Source organism: Triplophysa dalaica, chromosome 1 (assembly GCF_015846415.1).
Source record: "Triplophysa dalaica isolate WHDGS20190420 chromosome 1, ASM1584641v1, whole genome shotgun sequence".
NCBI lineage: Eukaryota > Metazoa > Chordata > Actinopteri > Cypriniformes > Nemacheilidae > Triplophysa > Triplophysa dalaica.
The window spans coordinates 13,876,797-13,896,936 of NC_079542.1; positions in this window are offsets into that span (position 1 = coordinate 13,876,797).

Genomic DNA, 20,140 nt, shown 5'->3' on the forward strand with positions numbered 1-20,140 from the left:
CCGAAGTTGCAAGCTTTCTGCTGGACCGGTAAGTTTGTCTAATTTCCGCTATATAAGTGAAGTGTTTGTTTGATAGCTTTAGCTAATAGATGAGCATGAGCATCAAGTGAGTTTTTCTTGTTTTTAGCACTTTGTTATTGTACTATAATTCCTTTTTGCATGGCCGTGTGCAAATCAAGTTAGAAATCATTTTTACAATCATAATTTGCATACATCGGGTGTAAATTATATTATAATACTGCTTAGCTTCTGTGCATACAAATGTGTAATTTAATAATTGATAGGATAAAATCCAAACTTCCACGTTGCATAGTTTATCAGTAATACAGTGTCAACGAAGATTTGAGAAGATACAATTGATCAATTCGGGTGATGCCTTACTTTAGCATTAGCAAGCGGTTTAAATAGGCTGTATGTTACGAACCAAGTTACCGTGCCAAAAAATGCTATGCAAAATAAGCGAATACATCACTGACACAATGTTATACAAGTAACAATAATTTTCACTATGACGATAAGAGTAAATAATGAATTAAGTCAATTTAATTAATTTGTTTTTCTTTGTAAATAAACCTCGTCACTTGATTTGCAAAGGTTACTCTCTGCTGTCTCTGTCCTGTGTCCGTAACTTCAGTGTGTTGTTCGCCTGTGAGATGTAGATTGCAATTATCAACACCACCGATAGTGGCCGCTATCATTTATTGATCCCTTTTGTCCTGTGACGGCAACCGTAGCTACTCTAATAGAAGGGAGAGGATGGTGGCGGAGCTTTAGGTTGCAATTTCCAACTACGCCAATAGTGGTCTCTGTTACTTACACAGTTCACCTTTAAGATCACAAATACTAGATTTTAAGAAACAATAAAAAAGCCATAAAATTAATATCTGAGTATATATATGTAATAAGAATAAGAGAAAAAGAAATTAGAAATAGAAGTGCAGTTGATGTAGACGAGCACAGTGCTCAGGTTGTAAATGCACAGCTAAACAAGTATGTTTTTAATCTGGATTTCAAAGTAGCTACTGTTGGTGAACGTCTGATGTCATCTGAAAGCAGATTCCAGCTATGGGTGACATAATGGCAAAACGCTGACTCGCCTTGTTTGCAGTGAACTCTTGTTATGGCTTTTTGTTAACATTATTTTTAATTATATTATAATACACATTTGATTTAAACATTTAAATGATGCACTCTGGCACACTCTGACAAGAAAAAAGACAATATTAACTTAAATAAAAAAACATAATTTGTTGATGAAAATGTATTTCTTCAGAATTTTGGCCTACACATGTTTTTCAAGTGCACCAAATGACACCTATGGAGCTGCAGCTAATCACATGCTTTTTGACCTAGGTGAAGCCATGCCAGTGAAATACAGAGTTACGACACTGCCATAGACTCGCATCATGGAGCAACCAATTCAGAAGCCTATTCATTTCAGTGTCTCCCAAACGCATTGCTGTACAGTTGGTGTATCAAATGCATGTATATACATTTAACGAGCTGGCGGACATATATTTTGTATCTATATTTTATATAGATCTTATATTCGTAAATCTTATATTCAACTCCCCGGACAAAATGCTGCTATAAATGTAGTCAATGTTGTAATCAGTGTACACACGCTAATATATTTAGCAAAATTATGCAAATATAGTCGCAGTTGCCTGTCCTGCTAAAATCCATTTAAATAGGTTGATAGCACAGATTTTTTGCAAAATATTGTGCGCCGCTCCATGAACCACGTGACCACGAGGTGGTGAGATTAGTCCTGTCACGGTTAGGAAATTTCCCTTGCGGTAAATATGGGTGGCAAAACAGCGCGGTTGGCGGTATTACTGCACCCACTCACTTTTTGTTTTAGGTAAATTACCTGAGTGATTATCATTATTTTAGTGCATTTAAAGATATATTGATAAGTTGTTACCATGTAGTATATATATTTTTTGTTTTTATATGATAGAGAGACAGGTTATACATCTTTTTTGTTTATTGTTAAATGCAGAACAGAACACCATGAACCATGCCTTGAATCTGAAAAACGAAAAAACTAAATTGGCCTATAACAGTTTAAATCAAAATACAGCAAACAAAAAGATAAAATCTAAATAAATAGGCTATTACTTCACTTGAGCATTAACTTTTTAAATGAAAGAGAGACAGGTTATAAAATGTTTTTTGTCCAATGTTAAATGCTGAACACTGCAATAAGAACATGCATTGAATATAAAAGACGAAAGAACTCAAGTATCCCATGAACACAGTGTAAATGAAAATACAGCAAATAAATAATAAAAACGAAATAAATGACTTCACTCACTTGAGCGTCAAGGAATGTGATTTATTCCTGGGTTATCATGTCCCTGTTTCGTGCTAGAAAAACTAACATATAAACCTTATGTGGTTTCAGGGACGAACGCAAAGGAATAACAATTTTTCAGGTGGCACTGAAAACTTACTTTCTCGACAGTATTTGACAGATTTTGCAAAGGATTCAGCTACTCCTAACAGTCAGCTGGTACCGGCCTCGGCCGTCTTTTTTGAGGTTGCTCTGCGACTTGGCGCTTGTAAAGGCAGCTGCGTTTCGATGGCTGGATGGCAGTTATCGAGATGAGACCTCAAATTCGACGTATTGCCACAAATTTGGCATATCGGCTCATCTTAATTAGCTGACTTATTTGTCAAAGGAGATAATGTATTTTCAAAACACACTCTGTAGAGCGGTTATACCATTTGGGTTACTATAGAAGCAACATTACGAATCCCATCTAAAGGAAACCGTGCTGTATGTAGATAGAAATAGGTCATTCTTATAAAAACATAACAATTCATTACGTAATGTCTTTATACCTCTTAAGATTACATTACATTTAGTAATTTGGCAGACGCTTCTATCCAAAGAGAATTATGTGCTGCAAAAAATTACAAACAGCACCTTTAACATGTTGTAAAATGGAAGGGTTAGTTGATAAAGTGAGGACACTATATTTAGTGAGGGAGGAAATCAATACAATCAATACAAACGGATTCAGTTCCAGACTAATTTACAAACTAATTCAATCTATTTAATAGAAAGAACCAGTACAAAAGTTGCTAAACTAAACATCAAGTTAGTTTATTTGTTTTTCTATGGTCTGCAGTATGATTGGAATAAAATGTCACCCGTAAGAGATTTTCCTATTCCGTATATTCTGCATGTTACGTGTTATTATGAAAAAAAGATGTGATTTAATTCATTCACCCAAAACAAATTAACAAATCCAACATTCTTTTGACCTTCTTTCAGTCTGTAGTTTCGTGATCCGCTCCAGTCCGGCGTTTTCTCTCTCACCTGCAGTGCTCGTGCAGGGGTGCAGTTATCTGCTTGTGTATATAAAAAAGCTAATTCTCACGTATTTCGGAAGTCAGGTCGCTTTGTAAAGCTGGTAATAGTTTTAATAAAGTTTGCCACGTGAGTGCTTTTAACGTGAAACGCTGCTATACTGGGAGAAGCATCAGTGGCGGAGCCAGAGGGCTAGTTGGGGTGGCAATTGCCATCCAAGACGAAGTCCTTGCTACCCCTGTTGCCATCCCGCTTTTTCCCAAACATTTCCCAAATCTCCCAGCGGACGTGAATGCATCCTTACGCAGCACGCACAAGCGTGCAGCCGCAGCATGCTGTTGCTGCTACACTTTTAATTGGTTAAGCTGACACGCAGCACCTTCGTGACGTGCTCCAAACGGCTCCAAAACAACGCCGACAGCACACTGGATCGATGAAGAGCATTTTGCTGGTATGCACGGCTTTTATTGGTATTAAATTAAACGAAGTAGTGTTTTAACGGGAAGTAAGGGAGACGTTGCACTTTAGTGCTTAGCTTTAATACTTCATGAGCATTACTAGTCGTGAAACTGACTGACTAATAATGTCACGCCTGCGTGAATATGCTTAAAACATGTCGTTAGCAAGTGTTCAGCAACAATCACAGACATTAGGTAGGCTTATTCATATTGGCACGTGTAATGCAGCACTAATCTTAGTATAACAGACCGTTGTCATGAAAAACAGAGCGTTGCCATGGACGCAGGATTCTAACCGTAGAGACCGAACGGACTATTTTCTTTAGCGGAAGCAATATAAATAGTTTTTAAATCAATAAACTCCCTTTTAAATCAATATGTTGTGTTAAATTATTTATTTATTTGGTAGGTAGCCATGTAATAAGCGGCATAATGTATAGCGAGGCGGTTGTTATAGCGAATACAACCCCTTCAGGCTGATTTAAGATCCCTCCGCTTCACGCCGGGCTCCTAAACAGCGGAGGGCATATTCCATTAATATGGAGGACTTTTTAAAACATATTGCTTCATCTCACTAGAACCGCAGAATTATGCTGTTCTGAATCTGAATGTTTGTATTTGTGAACTTGGTGGTGCCATACGATGGGTAGATGCAGGTTATACCTGGTACAGAGTCAGTGTTAAAGGGCTCCATGTTTTTTTGTATTGTTGTTCTACTATTATTCTTGTAGTACATGTTTGAATGTGTACAACTGCCTACTCCTGCCTTGTTTTGACAGGTCCAAGTTTACCTCAGTTTTTTCTCTTGGACTTAATTAGTCCAAGGAGCACTTTGAATACTTGTTGTTCTATTTTTGCTGTATACTTAATACATATATAATTGTGTACATTTTGGAAAATAAACAACTTTAATTTAATCTATATACATTTTGTGGAAAATAATGTATTTTTACCTTGACACCCCTTTGCCACCCCTGTTTTTTTTAAAGTGGCGGAGCTATACTTTAAAAACAGATTAGATTAGATTAGATTAGATTCAACTTTATTGTCATTACACTTACACTGTACCTGTATATGTGTAATGACAATAAAGTTGAATCTAATCTAATCTAATCTGTTTTTAAAGTATAGCTCCGCCACTGAGAAGCATGTGGAGTCACCAGAGACTCGCAGTGGAAAGACAAGCGCGATAATTAACATAACTAAAGACAAAGAGTCGCAACACACTAAAAGTGCTCATCTAATAGAGAGTGAAGAGCGATAAAGACCTACATTACAGACCCCATGAACACCAGTTTATAACACCAGTCAGATACTGTACTCTCATTGTTTGTGCATATATTCATACTTCATTGTTACTTGTTGTCTATCTTCCTACTGTATACATATGATTAAGCCAGAAGAAAAATATAAATAAATAATAAATCTGATTATCAGAACGTAATTTAATATATTTCGTACATTTTCATAATCTGCCTACATTTTAACTATGGTGAGCATTTAAATAGAAAAGATGTCTAGAATAATATGGTATAAGATATAGATCTAAAATAGGAGATTGTTATCGTGAAATATATTGTTAATGTGAAATAAAACTATTCATTGCGTGAAACAGATTTTTGGTCATTCCGCCCACAACTAGTCTGCAGTGATATAAAGCAGAAGACACAGGGGTTGAAACTTATTTTGAAGCCAGTAATTTTGCAAAAAATGCGAAGACATCTTGTGTTAATGAGAAATCCATATAGTACAATTCCCTAGACCTTCACAGCTGAAAGTGTGTTGTTTGTATGGATTGATGGCTGCTGGTTGTGTGAATTATTGACTAATTCAATATATCACTGTGAACACCTTAATTACTACAGTCCCTGCCACTACTTTGGCATGAATCAATCAGTTAACAAATTAACAATAACTGGGATTATGGGGTAAAAGAAAATAAGTGGAACTTCAAAACGGCAGCTTTTGATTAATAAACGTCAATCTAGCTACATTAAATTTATATACGGATAGGTGACTAAGCAAAAGGTGTTGTCTTAGAAAAGTGCAATCACTGGCACCAGCATGCAGGCGGAGCCACACGTATACATCACCCTAGAGCAGTGGTTCTCAACTCCAGTCCTCAGGCCCCCCCTGACAGAATACTTTGGATGTCTCCCTATTGAACACCTGAACAAGTTAATGAGATAATGAAGTGATGATTGAGTCATTAATGATGAACATATGATGTTAACAAACACAATCACTAGAATAAAAACCATAATAGTGTTGAGCTTTCATTAAGTGTGGCTCTTACCCTTGATTTATTATGTTACATTTTTTGCTAGCTGAAATAGTTTGTTTCTGAAGCATATTTATAAGAGCCTGACAAAAGACAAAATTATTTCGTCCTGGTATTGGTAATAGCTGTTCAAATGTTGATTGATTTTTGGTGTGTCACGATATTTGTCAGACTTAAATCCCCCTTATTTGTATATGTCTTATAACAATTTAAAAAGGTTTCATTCCAACAATTTTGTCTTTTGTATGGCTGTTCAGAAACACACTATAACAGCTGATATAAAAAATAAATCAAGGGTAAGAGCCCCACTAAAGGAAACATTATTATGGTTTTTGAACTTACTTATGAACTTACTTAACATCACCTGTTCATCATTATTGATCAATCATCACTTCATTATCTCATTAACTTGTTCATGTGTTCAATAGGGAAACATCTAAAATATTCTGTCAGGTGGGGCCTGAGGACTGGAGTTGAGAACCACTGCCCTAGAGCAATCATAACAACTGCACCTGACAAAGGCGAGTTTGGCCTCGACTGAGGTGCTTAATGATCAGAGCGCTCCCTATCTGTTTCCACCAAAAGACTGACACAGCTCCCAACGCAATATCCGCCAGCGGACTACACATCGATTCTGGCACATACTGACAGCCTAAGCCCTGGATTTCCCACGGCTCTTTCCTTCAACAACGTTCCTGACGTACTCCTCGCTTCACCACACCTGCATAATCTTCAATAAAGAGTCCCTCAGGGGTCATTCTAAAGCATCTCATTGTGTGCGCCAGATTTTCCCCCTCTACGGATGGTACTATCCAATAGCAAACAAAGTCCTTTTGACAATAATCACTAAACCTGAATGTTCAACATAACATCCACCAATCTTATTTGCAACCTGATAAAGACAAGAGAGAACTGGACACATGCAAACATATACACAAGAAAACTATGGATTGTCACAAGATTGTGATCTTGTGTTACAAAGAGCACACAACTAAAAGCCAGAATATATTGTGAGAGGCCCAGATGGTCTTTAAAGGGAAAGTTTATCCAAAAATGAAATTGAAAAATGAATTAATTCTGTCATGAAGTACTCTCTAGTTGTTCCAAACCTGTATATGTTTATTTGTTTGGTTGAACAAGAAGAAAGATCTTTGGACAAATGCTCGTAACCAAAATGTTCTTGGACCCCATTGACTATATATAATAGGAAAAAAAATTAACAGTAGTCAAAAGTGCCCCAGAACTGTTTGCTTTCCTAAATTCTTCAAACTATCTTCTTTTATGTTCAACAGAACAACAATAATAGTTCCTACTATGCTTGTCAAAGGGGTCCAAGAACGGTTTGGTTACAAGCATTCTTCCAAATATATTTTCTGTGTGAATCAGAACAAGGACATTCATAAAGATTTTGAATATCTCAAAGGTGAGTAATTTGATGACGGAATTTTTATTTTGGGGTGAATGACTGTCCTTTTGATGATGCTACATTGCATTCATTTGGGAGACCTGCAAGAAAGTTCAATCCATAAAATGTATAGCAAAGAAAATATGACCTTCCAGCTTTAACTAAGAGTCCATACGTCATCCACTGCCACAGTTAGGCTACTCACACTGTTATTAGATAAACTGTAGGTGTCATGGCTGATTCAGGCCACTTTGTAACTACAGTGGTCAGTGCCACCGGCACTTAACAAATCACTAGAACATTGCTTCATGTGCACGTTGCCTTACTTGCACAGGCAAATGCATTCATCAAAAGTGAATTCATAGACTTTGGTCAGGGTAGATGCCATATATAATTTAATATGAATGGAAACCAGGCTGTGAGACATAAAAATACATTCTGATAAATATGCTTTCCTGTCTTAAGGTTCGTTAGTCTGGTTTTCACAAAGTTTTATAAAACTTTTTGGTTCACCGCCTTTCTTTTAGAAAGAATACTTACATCAGCTAAACAATTTTAGCAATTGAATCAAGAAACACAACGGTAAAATCTAGCCTCATTTTTACACAGGGCATCATGAAGTGGGTTTAGGTCACAAACTAGACCCTTTGATTACCGCAGGGGAACAGCAAGAGAATTTTCCAAACTATATGTCAACAATTTAAAGAAAACTACATTTATTTGATCAATGTGGTGATTTATTGTCTGAGTTTGTAGATAGCATGTAGAGTCTTTGACTGTATTACCTTTGCATTGTATCGTATAAAAAAAACTTGTAAAGTCAGTAAAAATCTGTACAAAAGAGCACACAACACAATTAGCATGTTTCAATTTTTAGATCATTCATTGATGTTTTGTGCTGCTTGCCAAATAACTTTCTCCTTTAGTGTCAAGTCACAGAAATTCAAAGGTTTGCATAAGGTTTGTGTTTGCCTCTGTTGATAAAAAGATCAGACTTCCCACTAGTTTGTGTATGCTCGAAGAGAACTAACGAAATTCTATTTGCCTTACACATGAACTTCTCTCTATAAAAAGTATGTTTAATAAAATATATTCGTGGTTACAGCGTGTACAGAGCCTCTACCAACACAAGAACATGCAGCTTCTAACTGATAACTTATAATGGCACAGTAGTCACAAAAACCCATCATATCTCTTTGCTAGTGTAACCTGTAAAACTAAGAATCAAACAAAATGGGAACACTGTCAACAAGGAAGATGTTTTTGAGGTAAATTGAAAGAAAAAAAAAATGAAAGAAAAACTAGAAAAGTGGAAAACTTAAAATTTAGTGAAGATCTGTATGCAGTTGCCATCTATCAATTCAACAAATTCAGTAGGTGCAAAATTGAGAAACTGCATTTGAAAGAGTACGGAGAAAATCTATAAGTGCTACTCTTTGGCTGTGTTGACAAACATATATTTCTGATTTACTTGCTTAATGTAAGTTCTTAATGTCTCGGTTCTTTGCGCAGAGAAAGCTGCGTGTACTGTAAATAAAGCGCATTTTCATATATTTTTGAATTTGGAAAGCAGTTTACAACATGGGTGGAAATTTCATTTAACAGTGGGGGGGGACAATAAACATTAAATTTCTCAAGAGCAGTTTTTGAAGGGGACACAAATAATTGAGTCAAAATTGTATGATATGTGAACACAGAGGAAAGCCTTGCTACTATCATTATTGTGACATGGAGACTGCTTACAATCAATCCATCAATGTTCATGTTCGTGTACCCTAATAGTCAGTAAAAGAGACAGATGCTTAAATTCTGTGTTGTACGATGAGTCGCCTGAGTTTCAGTCAACTGAATGTTTAGCGTATCCTCCAGGCACGCACACACTAAACAAAATAGATGCTGAGAAAAACAAACAAAAGCTGACTCGCAACTATGTGCAACCAAATGTAGGATGCACAGCATAGTTTGGTTACATGCAGATTTAGAAATGCTTATCACTAGTCTATACAAATGTGATGCATCATTTTAACACTTATAGCAGGGAGAGTATGCATGCATCTAAGAACATCTGGTTTTCATGTGGCATGTGTTGTTTGTGAAACTAGTGTTTGTTGAACTATGGCCAGTAGAAGTGCTTATTCATCGCTGCTGTGTTCACAAGCACATTGTGCTGGTTTGCACAATCCCTCTCACGCATCATGCAGCGTAGCAATTGCATCTAAATCTATCAGAGAAACACATTACGATGATTGACGGGCCTGATTTGGCCAGCGGGCCGCTAGCTGACTTACCCTGAAATAAACAGGGTTATTATAATAACTAATTACATTATACTTCCCATAATGAAAGATGAGCATCTGTTGGACAACAAACAATCTGACATGTTTTTAAATATTTTGTTTTTGCTTGAGGCACAGGTACATTATATGCTATACAGTATCGCTCCAAATTTAAGTCACTAAGCATAGGAGGTGGCGTTATAATGTTATGTAAAGTTTCATGGCTTGTTTGTTTGGTCTCCGAATTATCCCAAATTCTTAAAAAAATACAAACCATAAATGATGAATAGGCAAAAAGCATTAATCATAATTTTTAGTCTGACCACATGAGGCTGACGATCAACATTTGCTAAAGGTTAAGGACATTCATTCAATGACCATTTGTCAAAAGGGAAAAAATCAGGCCAAATTTTTCACCCTATCAATGAAAAGTGTTGTTTATTTTTCTCACAATAATAAATGTCTTTACCATTTTGTGATACTAGTTGGGAGCCTGTAGTGGACTTTAATTACAGGATGTGGAATGCATCTGGCAGAATGAGTGGAGGTTTGGACGATGTTCAGCATCAGCACCGAGAAGAATAATCTCCCGTGTTGACATGGTTAATTAGTCTGGGTTAGGGGAAGGCAAGGTTGATCATATATCACGCTCTTATTCACAGCCCCATTTACCATCCCACTTTAGGGAGCTCCGTTCCCCTCATCCCGCAATGGTAGAGGTTTCGAGGAGGCGAGCACCGTGTGGTTGGGTGGAAAGGACGTATACGAAAGTCAAATATTAATTTGTCTCATTTCATAATAAGAGGGAACAGAGGAAAATAGGGGCTAATATTCCAATGGGCCTAATTAAAAACGTTGAGAGCTCGAGAAAAGAAGTAGCACTGAGGTGATTTTAGGCTCAGCTCAAATGAGAAGACCTAATTAAGGAGACTGATGGCCTTTACTTAGAAGCCGCCTGAGATGTGTTGGGCACTTTGTGTTTGTCCCCACAGCAGATCACTTTGATTAACCACTGTCTGTATCAATTTAGGCAGGACAATTAAGAAATAAGTTCCAGCCGGGAAGGGAAAAAGAAAAGAAACGAAACACTTACAATAATTGTGATAATTGTGATAATAAATATAGCAAGCCACAATTATGGGGCCAGACACAATAAGCCCTTCAGCCGAAGAACTCTGGAGAAATTGTACTCGATTAGAAGCAAAGTCACAGAAAAATAGGACACTGTATGGCCAAACATACCCCACCAAAGTGCTGATAAGATACTACTGTTGTTACCAGCAAACTGGTCATCTGAGCCTAAAATGTGCGACAATCAAATGATATCTTCTCTCCTGCATGACCTGAAGATTATCTTATACAATTTAATAAAGACCGGGTGAAGGGCGAGTTTAAAAAAGTTTCTGAACATTAAATGGTAGATCTACAGAACATTACATTTGAAACATTGCAAACATTTGTATGCAAACCCTGAAAGCGAGTTAGCATTTTAGCACTTGCGGTTCCATCGCCCCAAAGGCAATGTTTGTTTTTGGTAAATTGGCTTAAATAAGGTCTGTGGTAACAAAACAACGAATCACTTTCATGTTTTAATCTGTGACAAAAAACACACCAGTTATAACCCACTTGTGTTTTTTTAAAGCTTTATTGTGTCTTAAAAACGGTTGTTGCTAACAAGTTGCTTAAAATGACTTTGACGGGGACAAAAGACATCAGAGCGCATATAAATCTCACAAACAATGCAAACTCTAAAATCATGTTGGGGGTTCATCATGGAGTAATTACTTAACAGGGAGCGCCATTTTAAAAAAGTTTGAAAAAGTTGTCGGAGGCTGTTTATAGCATTGTGTTAGCTTTTTAGTTCTGCGGATTGTATTTAAGATTCAAATATAGCAAATGTTGTGTTAATCTGTAATAATAATCTTGATCGACAAAACATGTAAACATCATGAACATTTATTAATCACAGATCTTATTTTTGTGATCTTACAAAAATATAAGGGAACAATGCTATAGGCTTTCGGTCAAGAGAATGAGCGCGGAGCTCACTTCCGGGTTGGCCTATAAACTTAGGCTTTCGGTCGAGGGAACCAGCGCGGCGTTAACTTCCGGGTCGGCCAACTAAAATATGACATCTCTGAGGTACCCTATTAACCTAAAGATAAACTTAAATATAAATGTTTTACAATTTAGAATTGAGTCAAAAAAGAAAGAAATCAATTAATATGGCCAACCAGGGAAAATTCAATACTGGTTGACCCTGTGAATCTAAAGAGACCAAGTTTTTGATGGTAGGTCAAACAAATTAAACTGTAATAATAATACATAGTAAAATTATTTTTTTTATATTTTTGACCAGTAGGTGGTACTGTCTTCAAACTGCCCTTAGGGCAGCGCCTTTCATATTTCTATATATCGTGCATTTTCTGTATACCCTAGTGTAAAGTGTCTGACCCAATTCAAGACATTACAAATGGCTAGCGTAACTCATGATCTCTAGCATTCAACATTAATCAGATCTGAAGGGCAAAACATCCAAATAATAGGTCTTAAATGTGATTAATCATTTACCATGAAAGAATGGGAGAGGATTTGAGACGATGGCCCTAAAACAATAAATCTTCCCATTATACTTGGGAAAATATTTAAATAGTGATACCAATAAAACAATGCAGCTCTTCATCTCTGATCTTGCGATAAATGTGAAATCATTATCAACTTCCATTTTACTCTGGAGGAGACAACGATTCAACTGTCAGAAATTCTGACAGACACCTTTAGTTGCATCAATGATATTGACTCTCAATTCCTTCCCACTGTTTACAACAGAGAGAACGAGAGGATGAGGTTAACAGTTAATCACATACTGTCAGTTTTATCACTGTGAAAATATTTAGAGTGTTTCAGGAACCCCCTAATTTCGATAAAACCCCACTTATCAGACATACAGAGAAGACAAATAAGCTTTGACTATTATAAAGTACTTTTTAAGAATCCTTCCTGTGATGATTCTGAAGCAGCAATGAGTCTGTAAGGGCCGGTTTATCTTATCTTTACTTCATTGGCAGTGTATAAACAATGTGGCTCTCTTTCATTCTCACTAGTCCCCTGATGCTTTAGAAAATGACCCATAAATCAAATTGATGATTAAATAATCTATCATTTGCCAAAATACATCCTCCTACACATAAATTTGATTTCTGGGTTGCTTAAGCAACTACGCTCTGTGTAAGTCAGTGAGTGCAAATCAAAGCTCCCAATGACTTTTAGGAAGCCTTTTAAAGCATTCCAGTGTGGCTTTATTACTGGGTAAATATCATAGACATTATTAATACAATGCAACACCCATAATTACTTTCAAATACTTCAGCAAAATATTTTGAATTGATCTGGTCGAGTTCGACTCGCCTCGGGAGAAAGCAAACCATCTATTTTTTCTCGGGGGTTTGCAATGAAGTTTCATCTTGTAAAGAGAACATCAATTGCTGACTCCTCTCACGGTCGAGTCAGCGACTGTGCGTCACTCACATCCATCAAGCATCGGAGGCTTGAGCAGTTTATTAATACGCGTTATGTATATGAGATGTTTGCTGCCTCTTCGCTTTATCTTTCACATTCTCTCATTTCCACTTTCACGCCATTCTTATAATTCGTCTTAAACCTTTGACATTGAAAAAGCACTATCATTGAATTTTTTACGACGCAATGTTAGAACTGGCGCTAATCTTAATCGATGACACTGTTACTCATTTACTAAAAGCTACCTATATTTATCCACTAGCAGAGCACACTCAGACTAATAGCGATTGCTTTCTGAAACTCGTCCTTGGGAGGATGCCGGGAATGCAGCAAGAGGGCAGGAAGTATCATCTTAATGCCTTAAAGCTTTGCTATATATCTCAGTCAGTACACACTTACAGCCATTCCTGCAGCTGCATGCAGTGTTGAGCAATTGAGATTTGACTTGAGAATGTCTTTTAAATTCTAATGCAATTCATCAAATTGAAACGAGGTGGAAAAATGACACATAATTTAAAAAGTTCGATTTAAGTATGTTCAAGATTTGTAGAGATGACCCAGAAAAGTAAATTCTGTCACCATTTACTCATCCTCTTGTCATAACACACCTGTATATGACCTACTTGCTTCTACAGAACACAAAAGAAAATATTTTGAAGAATGAACCAAACAGTGGCTACATTCGTTCTTAAAAATATCGTCTTTTGTATTCTGAAGAAGAAAGTTGTACAGGTTTGTAATGACATGAGGGTGAGTAAGTGATAACAGAATTTTCCCTTTTGGGTGAATTATCCCTTTAAAATTAAAGTTATGTGAAAAACAATGAGGTGGACATTTTGTGCGGCTGTATGCAAAATCTGTTTTGCTGTTTACTGTTAACTAATTGTTCTGACATTTTCAAACTTAGAGAAGTGTCATAAAAATATACTACATATAAGCAAAAACTTATTAGCAATTGGTCCGAAAGAATAAAATAGTGACTAAATTACAAAACATGAACTCATGAAATTCCTCTTTTTATTACTCTTTGACTTCTTTAAATTACAATTCATTGATCTTTCTTTCATACTTAATTGGCAAATTTTAAAAATGTTTGAATTAATACAATCTAACATTGTTGAATTAAAAACAATTGAATATTTTATCATTATTCATTAAAATCAATTTAATGCAATTTCATAAAATAAAGGCATTTCTTACAAGTCTTAATTTGGCTCAACTCTACCACGTATGCACAAAAATAGGAGAGACTCAAATTTCACATCTACATCAAACTGACACCAAGGCGTGTAATACATCTTGTTGTACTTCAAGACAGGTACTTTGATGTAATGCATGTTTTGCTTCACTTTTCTTTACACGCCTTACAATTTGTCAAATTGCATTTCATATTTCAAACATTCAAGAGCCAAAAATAGTCTCAGCTATCATATTAGTAAAATGGTGTTTAGCGCTATAGCGCTCTCAATGCTGAAAATTCATTTTAATCCTTACTAATTCCCATGAGGACCTGTGTGGTTGTCTTACTGTTATATTGCGGACTTTGATCCTCTTAGTTCCCTGAATCCTGTAATTGTTGGCTGCTTCTCCAAGTACAAGTAGGGCAAAATGAATTGCTAGAGGGCTTGGTTACCGAGGTTCCTTGAAACTCCCCGTTCTATATCAATAAAAAAGTATCAAAGTACTGCTTTAACCCTTGTCCATCTTTACACTTCCACAAACTAAAGAGAGAAATGTCTGAAAGGCATTCTGACAGCCATTTACATTAGCGCTGCAAGAAAAAATGAATAAGAACTCATGACTTATTTCTACCATGCGAGCGTCATAGTGACTGACAGCACTCGCCTTTGTCTACTCCTCCCACGCTGTAATTGACTTGGCTGGGGCAGCTGTGTGTCTGTGTGAGTGTCTTCCTTAAATGGCTATTAATTAGCATTAGAGAGCACAGTCTGCTCACACCTCGCCTCTCTTAATCCTGAGCGTGTGGCTTTCGTGAATCCATTAGCCACAGCACGGAAGTCGCTTCTGCGCCAGAGTCAATTACTTTCTTCATTCCGCTTTGCTGTTTTGGAGACTCGGCTTTGACAATGTCAGCAGCCATACTGAAACAAAAGCACAAAAAATGAACTTTTTTACTTTTCAGACCTCGTTTGATTGGTTTTACATTTGATATTATTCATTAGTGGTCGGTAGCCGCCAAATTATTTCCCACCATGCTTGGCCTTCCATTTGGTTTTGCAAACACTCACATTCTTGCACATTCAATAGTAATTTTCCAGAAGATTTACAGTTACTCATTCCCTGATAAAAAAGTCTAGGTGTTAATTCAAGGACAGCAGTCATACACAAAAGTTTTTATCCAAAGCGTCTTACAGATGGGGTTAACATTGGAAGCAATTGGGACAGCATAAGGTAACACAAAGTGTGAATGCATCTGCTTGTTCACTGTGCCTAGTGCCTTTATAAACTTTTTGAAAAGCACAAAAAAGACAACTGCTATAGGCCATACACCACAACACAGAATTCCAAGTAACTTGATTGCAAAAAATACCTATATAATTATAAACTAATCTCTTAAAAATAAAGGTGCTTCACGATGCCATAGAAGAACCTTTTTTGTCTAATTTATTCCATAAATAACCTTTAACAACCGAAGAACCTTTCTGTTTTACGAAAGTGGTGAAAGAACGTTCTTCAGATAAAAAAATACCTTTGACTGAATGGTTCTTTGTGGAACCAAAAAATGGTTCTTTATGGAATCGCTGCTTTTAAGCACCCTTATATATTAAGTGTGTATATGCTATAATTGCATATTCATGCTATAATTCCAAGAGTTGTATTAATAGATCAGATTTATAGCTGATTTGTGAAGACACATTCATGTGCCAAATGTAACGGGTATGTAATGAAATGTACTGTCCACATACAATGTCATTTGACTGGCACGTAGTACATTGGAACTGAAATGTATTGGATATGTAATGAAATGGAACAGCATCCGATTGATGCAAACACAAGATGTAACCAAGTGTGAGAGATTGCAAATACGCTCCACCCCATCTCACAACATCCTCGTACCGTTCTAACAATGCACTTTGCTCATGGTAAAACTTTCATCCCATGGATTTTCCTGCATCATCTTAAAATTGCATTAAACGTGAGTATGTTACAGTCTTTGGGGTATCTTTGTAGTAGCTCCTCAAGACGTTCAGCTTTTGGATGCAGCTTCCGAATCCAAACCCCATTAAGAAGTAAATCTTAAAGCTTTCTGATTTACAGCAAGGAAGGCCCAACCCATCTGTATGAAATGAGAGTGTACTCTGCTACTGTGGGGAAACACGTGTTCCCTCATTCCCAGGGGGAGCTGTCACTTTCCTGACATGATGCTTCACAACGTGGGGCCCATGGCTGTTTGTGTTGTCCATAGCTGTTTGTGGGGCAATATTTCCTACTTTACCACCAACCTCCTATTTATTAGCTACAACGCTAGCTGAAATAGTCTGCTCTGACCTATTCGTGACTGGCACTGGCATTTAAGAAATACCAACAAGAAGGCAGCGCAAACTGACAGGGTGGACCGGAGGAGTGGCGCGTAGCATTTTAAACGGAAAGTGCTGAAGAGGACATGCTGTCACACTGTTCCTTCATGCCGGGTCTTCAACCGAAAGGTTGAGCGGGTTCATTTGTAGATGATGAGCACTATGGGAGGTCACCTACGCTGCTGAGATTGCACAACGGCAGGCTTAGAAATTCTCTTCAGGCAAATCATCCAGCTTCCTTATGTGGGGCTAAAAGAAGATCAGGCCTAAAGAATCTCAGGTATTCGTGCCTGGAATGGCTTGATCTACATTACAACATATCAGTCACAGTTGAACTCATTAACACTAGTGTATGTGGTTTTCTTCGTGGGGTCATGCCATTGCCAATAGCTTCAAAACAGACTTGCTTCTCTGGTCCACCACAGCAAAGAGAGAGAGGTTTACAGCGGAGTCTCTGTTTGGGTGGGCGAAAGTCGACTATTTGTTTTATTGACGGGACTCTGTAGGCACGGGAGGGAAGAGCGGATTTAAGGGAAAAGGCTGCAGTAGCAGGCCAGAAGATGATGGAGGGGCTGTAGGTGCCATGTTCATAATGCAGGCTGGATGGTCTCAGTGCTCTGATATCACACGAGAGGAATAAAAAAAACTCACTCCGGACTTAGGCTTTAAGATCAATAGGATTAAAGGACTTCTGCTAAAAGCCTGTCTTTAATTCTCCTTGCAGCTTGCGTTGCACTTTCATGCCAACTTCAGTTCTTCACTAACCTCATCTCTGACTTAGTGTGGAGGATCATGCAGCATGTGGACACTAAGCAGAGCTACTAAATTTGACTTAGAGATTTGAGAAACACTTTGCAGCTATATGCTTGCAACAAGGAAGTGTTAAAACTTGAGAAGACAAGTAACTGAAAAATAAAGGTTTACCACATTAATAGAAATAAAAGATATTTGAGGCATGTGGGCATGTGGACACCGTTCCAGACAAGTAGAGCAATAGCCTTCTGTCTGTCTCCCAATAGTCTCTCTCCACTGTCTTTTCAAAATTAAGCTGAAAGAAGTACAATCTCATTTCCTTCCTTCCTTGCTGTAAATCTGAAAGCTTTTAGATCTACTTCTTAATCCACGTAAAAGCAATAGCCTTCTGTCTTTCTCCCAATAGTCTCTCTCCACTGTCCTCTCAAAATAAAGCTGAAAAAAAAACCTTTAAGAAAGAAAAAATAAACTATATATTGAAAATGCCCTATCCAGATAAAACAAATGTTTGTGTGTTTCCATACAGATTTGTCTTATCTTTTAACATAGGTTGTGTATATCCATATTAAAAGAAAAATCTAGATTCTAATCTAACAAATGTTTTATTGTCAGTAGTAGAATATATGGCCCTTCAATATCAATCTACTGAACCAACAGAAGTTAAAAACAATTGACATTGTCTAAAAATCCTTTAAGTGCAAGTGATAAAAAGATAATATGCAAAACAGAATTACCTCAAAACTGACTGTCAAATAAATATGCAGGAAAAACTAAATAAAAATAGAAAAAAATGCATTTATTTACCTTTGCCTTGTGTCTTTTCCGAAGAGGCCGGCTGACATTTGGAAAAAGATTCATCTGGCACCAATCTCTCCAAATTGTGTTCAAAATATTGCTCTCAGCCTCCAAATCGTGGTGTCTCTCAGTAGGGGTGGGTTGGGTGTAATGGGATTCCATCTCATAAATCATAATTCTAGAGAAATTTTGATTCTGTGAATAAGACCTATACCCATTTGCCCACACAGACACCTCTCAGAGTCCCAGTGGTCCTCTCCCAATGGGTTTGCTTCCGTTCATTTCCCAAGGATTGCTACACTCTAAATGCTGTAATGTGGAACCCTTCGTTGTCATGCAAGACATAACACTGCTGGTCAAAACATTCTGAAAGAAAGAAAAAAGGAATATTAAACAGGAATACATGGGGGACTTTAACCAAAACTGTCTTGGAGCAATGAAAAATGGTGGGAGAAGAGGGAATGTGTGCATGTTTGTGTAAAATGAAAAGAAAAGGCTTGGGGGGGTGCTCTTGTTGGATTGTAGAGGTGTTTGGAGGCTGGATTCAAAGAGGAATTGTGCATTATGATTCTGAGACTGTTGCGTGTTGTACACTTCAAAGATCTTATTACAACACAACACATATTAGTATTCATGTGCCATTCAAAATGCAAGTCCAGCACCTGCATGGCTAACAAGATGCTAGTAAAGGGACACTTATAAAGTGATGCTGCAGTTTCAAATATTGAGAAACACATTGAAGCAAGGAAAAAAGTGAAACCAATTTGTACAAAATATGAAAACTTATGTACCCAAGAAAAAATCATTAGGGTCTTGTGGAACAGCTTTGGGATATAACATACAAATACTGTAATTTACATCATCCCTTTACTTACGAAACTTTGTATGATATCAAATCATGAACGTAGGGCTGGACCAGAATACTTGATTATTCGAATATTCATCGGTGGGTTGACATTTGATTTTCAATTATGAGATTATTCTATCACCTGGCGGCATTCCCAGCGAAGCGATTCTCATCCGTGCTTGAATATCAATCGCCCAAGAGTGAACGTCATGATTTAGTTAATCTGGAACAGATTGATGACCAAAGACCTCAGGTGTGTGAGAACACTTTAAATTCAGTGAGAACAAGACAAAGGCAGTTACCAAATATGCGATTTGAAACTGGCCTACCACAAAAGAACATCAACTTTAAAAAAACACATGAATTCTGTAAGTAGTACGCCTATAAAGATGCTAGTTTGTGATTTATTATGTGTTCAACTTTATGAATCTTTTGCAGCCATTAAAAATGTTTTGTTTTGATTTCAATGGTAAATTAGAAATATTTTGTTTCCTTTCTTTATTACGTTAGTTTATAAAAATGTTTTGACTATTTTTTGTTAAGGTGTGTGCTTTCTAAGTGGACCAGTTGCCGCACCTCTCTCACGGTTGACTTCCGCCTTTTTTGATCCGATGACATCACTTTATTATATTTACTTTTAACATTTAAAATCAATGTTTTTTTAATTTCTGAATCGATTTGAATCGCTTGAAGATTGAATCGCGATTCATATGTGAATTGATTTTTTCTCCCACCCCTAGTAATCTTGTAATGCAATGCACATGTTACCTACAACACTAGACCCCACCACCCCCTCCACATCGCAGCCCCCCATTTGTTTGATGCCATCGGCCCTTCACAAAATCTTTTCACGGGGGAGGGGGGTTGTTGTTTGTAACATGTGCATTGCATTACAAAATTACGTGTTCAACTTGCTATGCCTTAGCGTTCTGGACTTTTACAGAA